The following is an 11,234-nucleotide window of genomic DNA, read 5'->3' as shown; positions in this document are numbered from 1 at the left end:
TTGTTTTTTGGCAAACTCTCACACTGTAGCTCAGGTTGCCCTTGAACTCACTGCAATTCCCCTGCCTCAGCGCCCCACCCTCACTCTCCAACCCGCTCCTGCCAAGGGCTGGAATTCTAGGCTTGAGCCATCACTCTCGACCAACGAAACAGTCGGCTTTCGTTGACACTTTCTCTGGTGTCAATACTGCCATTCCGGAAAGCTGCGCTGGAAAGCAAGGTCAGCGTACCACGTGCCCTCCACTAGCCGCCCTGCGTTCGGGGGCGTGGCCTGCCAGCCCCCCGCCCCTCGCTGCGTGGGCACGTCGCGCCGTCCTCGCGCTAGCCGCTCGGCTGCGGCGGTGCTGAGGGAGTAGCTGACGCGGATATAGACGGACCTGCTGAGCGGCTGAGGGTGAGTGGCCCGCACAGTCCCTGGTCTTCCCTCCCCGGGTCCTTGCCTGGCAGAGGCCTTCTTCGAGAGCTCTAGGCTCGGCTGGCCCGCCGCGACTGGCCGCCAGCCCCGAGGGGACATCTGGGCGGGGGGTGGCCGGAAGCGGGCTAAGGTTAGCGGGCGGGAGACCCGGGGGGTTGGAGAGGGGCCGTCGAGCGGGGCCTTGAGCATCAGGCGAGCCCCACACCGTGGACGTCTTGCTCTAGAAGACCTTTGGACTCCATACCCAAGCGTCCTCTGGTGTTCCGGTGGGCACAGCCCCTCCCAGCGCCCCGACTGCTGTTGAGGAGGTGACTCCGGGGTCGAAGTTAGTGCAGCCCCACCGTTGAGCCTACCTGTGGTCCCGGAGGACCCCGGGGCGTGGCGGCCTTCTTGGTCCGTCCCCCAGTGACTCACCTCCACCCCCACCACCGCGGGTGGGACGATCCCTTAGAATCCCTGTGGGAATTTCACGAGTGACCTCTGGTGCAGTGTGCGAGACTAGGATTCAGCCGTAGATGGAGCCGGTTGGTCTGGACAAGGAGGTCACCTGTCACCTCCAAAGCCCAGGACTCCAGGTGACTTAATTGCCTTGTAAAAACTCCCAGGACCGCCTTGCACACAGTGTTTGCACAGGGCTCTCAGTGTCATGCCATTTAAATTGGTTCTGAGGGACCAGTTGTGGCCTGTGGCTCTTTGTCCTTACTGTGTTCTGTTGCCGGCGCCATGAACTCAGCGAGAGGGCGTGTTATCGAAAGACATAAACAGCATGTAGCGTTCAACTGAGGGAGCAGTTTGCTTGCTTTTCAACCCTTGAGCATTTTCTCACCTTTAAAATGAGATTATTGAGATTATTAGTGAAGTAAATCAACTAACATCCTGCAGGCAAGCTAATGGCACAGATGATTTAAAATCTGGTGGCCTGTCTGGACATCCTGTGCTTTTCCAGAAATGGATTAGACATTAGAAATGGTTATTGTCACGCCTTTAATCCCAGCACTCGGGAGGCAGAGGCAGCCGGATCGCTGTGAGTTCAAGGCCAGCCTGGTCTACAAAGTGAGTCCAGGATGGCCAAGGCTACACAGAGAAACCCTGTCTCGAAAAACCAAAAAAAAAAAAAAGAAATGGTTATTGTTTAAGTGGTCATACTGGCCTTAAAGAGTCCGGTCATGTAGAAGGAAATAAACCTATTACTGGTTTTGTGCTTTTGTATTTCTGGTGTGGCGCTAATGTGTGTAATAATTATAAACATATAGTTATTATAAACATCATACAATTAATAGAAAGATTTTTTTTTTTAGTGATGGAGATTCAACATGATTAGCATGTATTTTACCACTAAACCCTCAACCCTACCCAGTGTTTTGTGTTCTGAGAAGGAAATATTACTATATAGTCTGCCCTGGCTGAATTTGAGATCCTTCTGCCTCAGTCTCCTAACTATGAGGATTATGAGCCAGCCTGGTCTACAAAGCAAGTCCAGTATAGCCAACGCTTCACAGAGAAACCCTGTCTTGAAAAACAAAACAAAAATTATTTAGTCCTGGCTGTCGGTGAACTGGCTGTGTAGACAGGCCTCAGCTGTTTGAGCCTCGCCAGTTCTGGGGTTAAAGGCTTGTACATCATCCTGGGGGTAAGCTGTTCTGATATAGCATTTATCAGTGCTTTTAGTTTCTTTGAGGAGTGAAAAAGTGTTTACTCAGAATTTTAAACATCACAAGACACAATCTGTTTGCTAGGAGTTCCCAGTCCAGTAGGACATTTGTAAGATCGCTTGATAAAATTGATGAACATTTTCTAGTAAAGTGGCTCAGCCAAAACACTGGTTTAGGGTGTGAGGAGCTGAGCCTTGGAGAGTGGCGTGCTCACTGGATGGCCTGAGCTCACTGGGGACATGAAGAGGAAATTCTGTGATTCCTCCAGTTCCTTTTTCTTGGCTTAGAGCCGCAGAGATGCTGTTGAGTCACCAGAGTCAGGAGTGTGAGCACTCTAGAACTGATAAGACCATGGAGCTGCAGAGGTCAAATGTTAATTGCCTTTACTTGACACAAATGTGTTGAAGCTTGCAGACTTGGACAGTTAGCCTACCTTGATTTCTAATAGCTGACTCTTTACAGAACAGCTGGGCTTCGCATCAGGCTTACATCAGAACCTGGGATATCACCCTTCTAGAAGGCTGATCTTTTAGAAACTAGAACTGTGTAATTTAGAGTAAAATTCGTAATTGAGCTTGTCACTCCTTGGAAACAACACAAAATAGAATCTTCAAATGGTTTTCTTTGTATCTTACTGGTCATAGTTAATTAAAAAGTTACTCAAATGTATTCCTCTTTTGGAGGCTTGGGGAGCAACTAATGGGAATTTTGAAGCTGGTATAAGATATGGTGATACAGTGCTGTAATTTCAGCATTTGGAGTTGTTCAGGTCATCCTTAGCTACATAGTGAGTTTTAGGCTAGCCCGAGCTACTTGAGAGCTCATCTAAAACAAAACAAAATATGAAAAAGTAACAAAGATGGGATAAAGGCTTTAAGTTTTCTTGTTTTGTTTTTTTGTTTGTTTGGGTTTTTTTTGGTTTTTTTGTTGTTCCTCACCACCAGGACAGGGTTTCTCTGTGTAGCCTTGGCTGTCCTGGACTCGCTTTGTAGACCAGGCTGGCCTTGAACTCACAGTTATCTGCCTGCCTCTGCCTCCCTAGTCCTGGGCCACCATGCCTGGCTAAGGTTTTTAATATACTGAATAATTTTTCATTTTTGTAGATGGAGAAATGATGCTATTACCATTAACAAATATTGTTGTTTTATATGCATTGGTATTCTGCCTGAATGTGTGTCTGTGTGAGAGTGTCTGATCCCCTGGAACTGGAGGTACAGACAGTTGTGAGCTGCCATGTGGGTGCTGGGAATTGAACCCTCGGGTGTTCTGGAAGAGCAGTCAGTGCTCTTAACCACTGAGCCATCTCTCTAGCCTCCTATTATCAATTCTTGGCAATATATATAGAGAGATTTTCTTGCCTTCTAAAAAATTATAGCCAAGTATTTGTTTTCAGACTTCTTTGTAGCGTCTGAACTGGAATTAGGCTACAAGATGGTCTACTTGAAAGTGCTAGAGCAGCCAGGTGTGGTGGATAGTGGAGCACACCTTTAATCTCAGCATTCAGGAAGCAGAAGCAGTCAGATCTCTGTGAGTTTGAAGACAGCCCCAGGTACCCAGAAAAATCCTGTCTTGAAACAGCAATAAAATTATGTGTGTGCATAATGGTATGTGTGGTCTTTGGGGAGGTCAGAGCAAAGCTTGAGGAACTTGGTTCTCCTCCACAGTGAGTTCTAGGGATCAAGCTCAGGTGGTTCTTGCACTTTTATCAAATGAGCCATCTTGCTGCCCAAGAAAGAGCTTGTTTTTTGTTTTGTTGTTTTTTCTTTTCTTTTTTTTTTTTTTTTTTTGGTTTTTCAAGACAGGGTTTCTCTATGTAGCCTTGGCCATCCTGGACTCACTTTGTAGACCAGGCTGGCCTCGAACTCACAGCGATCCGCCTGCCTCTGCCTCCCGAGTGCTGGGATTAAAGGCATGCGCCACCACACCCGGCTGTTCTTTTTTTTTTTTTAAACATTTATTTATTTATTATGTATATAATGTTCTGCCTGCATGTAACACCTGCAGGCCAGAAGAGGGCACCAGATCACATTATAGATGGCTGTGAGCCACCATGTGGTTGCTGGGAATTGAACTCAGGACCTTTGGAAGAGCAGCCAGTGCTCTTAACCTCTGAGCCATCATCTCTCCAGCCCCTGTTTTGTTGTTTTTTCAAGACAGGATTTCTCTGTGTAGGCTTGACTGCCCTGGAACTCGCTCTGCAGACCAGGTGGACTTGAACTCACAGAGATCAATCTGCCTCTGCCTCCCAAGTGCTGGGATTAAAGTCATGAGCCACCACCGCCCGGCTGAAAGAGATTTTTGTTTGTTTGTTTGTTTGTTTGTTTGTTTTGTTTTTTGAGACAGAGTTTCTCTGTGTGTACCCCTGGCTGTCCTGGAATCACTCTGTAGACCAGGCTGGCCTGGAACTCAAAGAGATCTGCCTGGCTCTGCCTCCTGAGTGCTGGGATTAAAGGTGTATACCACCACCACCTGGCCCTTCCTCTCCTTCTTAAAGACAGTCTCACATGGCTGGCCTGGAACTTCATATATTAGATTGGCCTCAAACTTGAGAATTGGGATAAATGTTTTCTTTTTTCTTGAGACAGGATCTCACTCAGTATGTTTGTATTCCTGGTTAGCCTGAACTCAGAGCTCTGCCTCCTCTGCCTCTCCAGTGCTGGGATTAAATGTTTGCACTACCATACCTAGCCCACGCTTTAGTTTTTGTATCCAGAAAGGGTTATTAGTGCTTGATGAGTCTCCCAGTCTTTGGAGCCTTTAAATGCTGCTTATTGATCTAAGGTGGAGGTTACTAAAATCATCCGTTTAGTAAATCTGAGATTGGGTCTGTGAATTGGTGGGTTTTAGAATTTGACTCTTGGGTCTAGAGAGATGCTCAGCGGTTAAGAGCACTGACTGCTGTTCCAAAGGACTGGTGTTCAATTCCCAGCACCCACATGGCAGCTCACAACTGTCTGAAACTCCAAGATTGGACACTCTCACACATACATGCAGGCAAGACACCAATGCACATAAAATAAAATTAAAAAAGAAAAAAAGAATTTGATTCTTTTTGGGGGGAGGGGGTTGGCTTTTGAGACAGGGTTTTTCTGTGTAGCCCTGGCTGTCCTGGAACTCATTCCGTAGACCAAGCTGGCCTCCCACTCAGAGATCTGCCTGTCTTTGCCTCCCAAGTGCTGGGACTAAAGGTGTGCGCCACCAACGCCCAGCTAGGATTTGATTCTTGATTAGTCTTCTGGAGTAAAGCACAGGCTGAGCAGAGAAGGGAATGAGCTGGAGGGTTACAGGATCAGGGGCTACATGGTGAAAGTAACAGCAGAAGAGGGATGAAAGGAGGACTGGGCGTCAGCACTGTGTTGTCAGTTGGTGTGCAGGAGACCACCAGGTCTTATCTTCTTTCTGCGTAGGGGGAATTGATTTTTGTCCCACGGGTGGATTAGTTCCTTTCCAGGCGAATCATGAGCCTAATTATTGACAGTAACTTTAAAAGGCTCTAGGGAGGAGCAGCATAATGAGACTGCTGCCTTGTCCCTAGCTTGCCTGAGTACTCTCAGCTTCTGCTCTTTCTCCTGAGATTATTTTTAGTTTTAGGAGATACTGGTTGCACTGTAGTTTGTGTTCACTCCGACGTTTACCTGAGAGCCCAAACTACTTTTTTCTCTTCTTTTTTTTTTAAGGCAGATAGAAATTCACTGTGTAGGTCCAGGCTCACTTTGAATTCATGTTGACCCTGCTCCTGAGCATTTTGTATGTGGGGGTTACAGGCATGTGTCAATTCTATACTTGAGGTTGGGTTTCTCTGTGTAGCCTTGGCTATCCTGGACCCCCTTTGTAGACCAGGCTGGCCTCGAACTCACAGCGATCCACCTGCCTCTGCTTCCCAAATGCTGGGATTACAGGTGTGTACCACCATGCCCAGCTGACTTATTAGTACTTTTTATCTACCATATGATGTTAATCTAGTTTTTTTTTTTTTTAAAGATTTATTGATTATTTATACAGTGGTCTGCATGTACACCTCAGGCCAGAAGAGGGCATCAGGTTACATCATAGATGGTTATGAGCCACCATGTGGTTGTTGGGAATTGAACTCAGGACCTCTGGAAGAGCAATCGGTGCTCTTAACCTCTGAGCCATCTCTTCAGCCCCGTTAATCTAGTTTTAACTAGTCTTAACTAGTTTTTTTTCCCCCAAACATGGAGACCCTTAATCTAAGCATGCATGTGAACTGAAGGATTGTTGGGTAGTGTATTTGGAATTAGAACTGTTCTTGCAAACCTAGAACCTGTCTTTGGTACAGCTATCTGTGTTGCATAGGTAGCATGTGTAGAATGTTGCACCCTGTTGTCCTTATCTCTTAACTCTTCCTATCACCCTAATTTGAAAGCTACTTAAATCCAGAACAACATTTTAGCCTTTTTTTCTAGTGACAGAGCCCATAAGCATGATATTTGTTGATAGTATGTAGCAACACTTGTCCAAATAGCATAATCGCTCTTCGTAGATCCTTGATTTGCTGGCTTCTCTAGCAAGACTGCCATGTTCTTCTGGAGCTATCACTATAGCCCCTCTAAAATTTCTTTTAATTAATTAATTTTTTCTAGGTGTACATGGGACTGAGGAGGGGATGGCTGAATGAGTAAAGTGTTTGCCATGACAGCCTGATTTCTGATCCCCAGCAGGTATGTAAAAAGGTGGTGTAGGGGCTGGCGAGATGGCTCAGAAGTTAAGAGAACTTGCTGCCCTTGGCTCATAGCTCCAACTCCATGGGATCTGACGCTCTCTTTGGTCCTCCACAGTTACCTGCATGCTTGTACACATGCGCAGACACACAGACACACATATCTTTGGAAGGAAGAGCTCGCTTGCTTGCTTATGCGGCAGCACACACGAGCAGTCCCAGTGCTGAAGAGGTGGACATAGGCAGATTGCTGGAGTTTGCTGGCCAAATCTGTGAGTTCCAGGCTGTGTGAGAGACCCTGTCTCTTAAAAAAAAAAAAAAAGGGTGGAGACTCAATTGAGGAAGAAAATAGCTGATATTAGCCTCTAGCCTCCACATACACGCTTACATGTACATACACTTATATGCATATGCAAACATAGAAGGATGTGTGTGAACAACTAGATGGATGAAATGTATAACATATAGGCAGTGGCTTTGAGTGCCCTTGTCCTTCTGAAATTTCAGCTTATTCTTTCTAGTAGTATACATGATTGGTTACACCATTAAGTGTTGTCATATCACTTCAACTTTTCACCACATCTTCTCTCTTCAGAAGAGGGGATTAGGCCTGGGATTAGGACTGCAAGTGTCCACTTTAATACAGAGGTTATTTTCACTAGAAAGTTCTGAAGCTATCCATGAGCATAGGCAGAAGCACTTCATTAGAATAACAGATGCTTTTCTGGGAACTCAAGGGATTTAGGAGCCCTGTGACAGACTTTAGTCAAAAATCAAGCATCAGAGCCAGGGTGAGTTTTGTTCTTGTTGGTTGGCTGGTTTTGTTTTTGTATTTTGAAGCAGGGTCTCTGTGTAGACCATGCTAGCCTCCCAACTCACAGAGACCTGCCTGTTTCTGCCTTACAAGTGCTGGGATAAAAGGCTTGTACCACTATACCCAGCTAGAACCAAATATTCTTTTTTTTTTTTTTAAATTTTTATTAATTTATTCTTGTTACATCTCAATGGTTATCCCATCCCTTGTATCCTCCCATTCTTCCCTCCCTCCCATTTTCCTCTCATTCCCCTCCCCTATGACTGTTCCTGAGGGGGATTTCCTCCCCCTTTATATACTCATAGGGTATCAAGTCTCTTCTTGGTAGAACCAAGGATTCTTACTATGTCATTCTCTGTAAGGATTCTAGGAGCTGTGTGTATTTTAAAAATCTCAGTATCGAGCCGGGCGTGGTGGCGCATGCCTTTAATCCCAGCACTCGGGAGGCAAGGCAGGTGGATCGCTGTCTACAAAGTGAGTCCAGGATGGCCAAGGCTACACAGAGAAACCCTGTCTCGAAAAACCAAAAAACCCAAAAAAACAAAAAACAAAACAAAACAAAAAAAACCTCAGTATCACACTGGTGTATATACCCAGATTTTAAAGGAATCGACATGTTAAGTGCATCTGCCTAGAGGAGCAGGGGTGTGAGCCTACTTGGAGTGTGTGAGTCTCTGAGCTGTGCTAAGTGAGCGTGTACTAAACACAACAAAAGCCAGGCACTGTTCTTACTAGGAACTGTCAGTCATCTTGGGAAGCCCAGAACAGTACAGTTGCTGAAGATTTAGGATTATCCTTCTGATGCTCAGTGTTTTGAGGAGGCAGGAAGTTTAAAGAACTGAGAAATTGAAAAGGTGGAGAGCTAGAACCAGACCCACAGCGGTCAGCTGACAGGAAGAGGTGAGTGGGACAGAGACCAGAGAAAGGAGGAATCTGTAGAAGAGCACTCAAGTTGTTGAGGAAGTCCTAAAATTATATAAGGCGTCTAATCCAAGATTAGGACACAAGGTTCAGGTTATTTTTACGGGGACCTGTGCCTGCTCGCAGACAGAATGGAAACTTCTTCATATGAAAATGTGATTTAACTTGGAGCCTTCACCTGACTCTCAGCACAATGAAAAATGGCAAATGGCCTTCCTCCTCATATTCAGAAATGGACAGAAATCTTTTTACCTATTGGACAAGCACTTTGTCAACTGAACTACATCCAGACTCAGACTTTTGCTTTTCACTTTTCAGCAAATTGTGGTCATTGATTTTTTTTTTTTTTCTTTGTGGTGATGCCTAATGCCTTGGCACAGTGTTCAAGGACGTGAATTTGTTGTGCAGTTGTATTGGCTTTACCTTCTAGTTGCTGGCTCTTTCTTTTTTTTTAAAGTAGACGGACTTTTTTTTTTTTTTTTTTTGGTTTTTCGAGACAGGGTTTCCTCTGTGTAGCCTTGGCCATCCTGGACTCACTTTGTAGAGCAGTCTGGCCTTGAACTCACAGCGATCCGCCTGCCTCTGCCTCCCGAGTGCTGGGATTAAAGGCTTGCGCCACCACGCCCGGCTGCTGGCTCTTTCTTAAAGGAACAAATGAGAAGAGACCCAGCTGCCGTGAAGTGCAGACCCTCAGAACAACGAAGAGGACACGAGGACTTGTTTTCTTAAACTGATCTAGACAACAAGGACTGTCTGAGAGAGGCTGAGAAGCATTTGTTGCCATGATTGTTAAAAATTTGCCATTGGCTGTAGAATTGGCTCAGTGTTTTAAGAGCAAGAAATGTTCTTGCAGAGGACCCACATTCAATTCCCAGTACCCACATGATGGCTCACAACCATCTACAGCTCTAGTTCCAGAGGATCTGATACCCTTTTCTGACCTTTGAAGTCACCAGGCACACACATGGTACATATAAATACATGCAAACAAAAACATTTAAAAAAAAAAACACAGAGAAACCCTGTCTCAAAAAAATAAACAAAAACAAAAAACAAAAAAAGAACCCTCCTGCTTAAAAAATGCTTACTCTAAGGCCGGGCGTGGTGGCGCACACCTTTAATCCCAGCACTCGGGAGGCAGAGGCAGGCGGATCGCTGAGTTCAACGCCAGCCTGGTCTACAAAGTGAGTCTAGGATGGCCAAGCCTACACAGAGAAACCCTGTCTCGAAAAACCAAAAAAAAAAAAATCACTCCAAAAGAAAACAATTTTTTTCTAAGACAAGGTTTCTCTTTGTAGCCTTGGCCGTCCTGGACTCATTTTGTTGACTGGGCTGGCCTCAAACTCACAGCGATCTGCTTGCCGCTGCCTCTCGCATGCTGGGATTAAAGGCGTGCGCCAGCACACCCAGCATTTTAAAATTATGTGTATATATGTCTGAGTGTGTTTGTACAGTGCCTACAGAACTGAGAAGAGGGTGTCAGATTCCTGGGAGTTAGAGTTTCCGGTAGTGTTGAGTCACCCAGTGTGGATGTTTGAATCTGAATTCAGTTCCTCACTAAGAACAGTATGTGCTCTTAATTGTGGAGCCGTCTCTCCAGCCCGAGAGGCTTTTTATTGCAAATAAATAAATAAATAAATAAATAAAGCAAGCTTCCTAAGTCTATACTGCCGTGTATGGCTCTTCCTATAGGACATAGTTGTCCATATGGAAATCAGTGTTTATAAGAGAACACAGTTGAGGACCCCCACTGCTAGAGATTTCTGGTACCTTGCTTATTAGGTAGGGAAAAAGCATGTGATGGAAGTTGAGTTCTTCTGACAGCCCTTCAAGTAAAGGCTGTCCTAAGAAAGCCACCCTTTCACTCTTGATTCATCAGCTGGGCTTTATTCTCTACTACCACAGATACGCAGCTGTATAAAGCAGGAACCAGCCATGGGAGTTATTTGATCTTGTTTTAGGAATGTCACTGTTAGGAAATCTTTGAATAATTCCTAACTCTCCTGAGGAAGCATCTTATCCTGTAGAGTTGCTGATCTTAGAGACTTTTCCCCTACCCCTCTTATCCTACCATTTCCAAACAGTATGCATTTTCCTTTTAACAAATTTTAAATAGATTTATTTATTTTTTAATTTTATATGTGTTTTGCCTTGCCTGTATGTATGCATATGCACTACTTACATTACTGGTACCCACAGGGGTCACAATAGGGTATTGGACCCACCTCAACTCGAGTTAAAGATGGTTGTAAACTACTATGAGGGTGCGGGAATTGAACCTGGGTCCTCTGCAAGGGGAGCAATTGTTCTTAACCACTCTCCAGCCCCGCCAGCATACATTTTCTGAAGTACACAGGACTGCTTAGGTTTTTAAATAATCAATATACAGAGATTCTTTTTTCTTTTCTTCTTCTACTTTGTCTCTCAGCTGCTGTGATTAAAGGCGTGGGCCACCACCTCATAGAGTCTGTAAATAGATCTTGTTTCTCTCAATTGCTATAGCAACTAGTGCTATAGAGATGTGGAGACCCTATTGTGACCTCTTTAGTGTAGTAATGCCCTTTGAGCCTCTGCCTTTATTGTCCACCAAGGCCTGATAGGTCTGGCTACTTCTCTCCAGGCAAGGAGTGTTGGGGTGTGTCACCTCCCCTTTGGGACCACCTTGGGTTGCCTTCTTAAAAATATTGGCCCAACCAAGGAACAGTCATCTTGGATTATGTAACCTGAATGAGCCAAAGTAAGTAAATGAGGA

The 11,234-nt window shown here is 45.1% G+C and overlaps 1 protein-coding gene across 1 annotated transcript in view; it reads left to right on the top strand.

The window, feature by feature from the left end:
- The first annotated feature begins 304 nt into the window (after positions 1-304).
- Hmox2 (heme oxygenase 2) overlaps positions 305-11,234 on the top strand; it is a 28,435-nt gene continuing 17,505 nt past the window's right edge. Inside the window, exons 1-2 of the mRNA XM_051168367.1 lie at positions 305-393; positions 6,671-6,748. The gene's annotated coding sequence lies outside the window, so the exon portion shown is untranslated. The remainder of the gene's footprint in view (positions 394-6,670; positions 6,749-11,234) is intronic.

The sequence above is a fragment of the Acomys russatus genome, chromosome 25 (assembly GCF_903995435.1).
Source record: "Acomys russatus chromosome 25, mAcoRus1.1, whole genome shotgun sequence".
Taxonomy (NCBI): Eukaryota; Metazoa; Chordata; class Mammalia; order Rodentia; family Muridae; genus Acomys; species Acomys russatus.
Note: the sequence above shows the minus strand (reverse complement) of the source record. Positions and strands in the feature narration are given on the sequence as shown.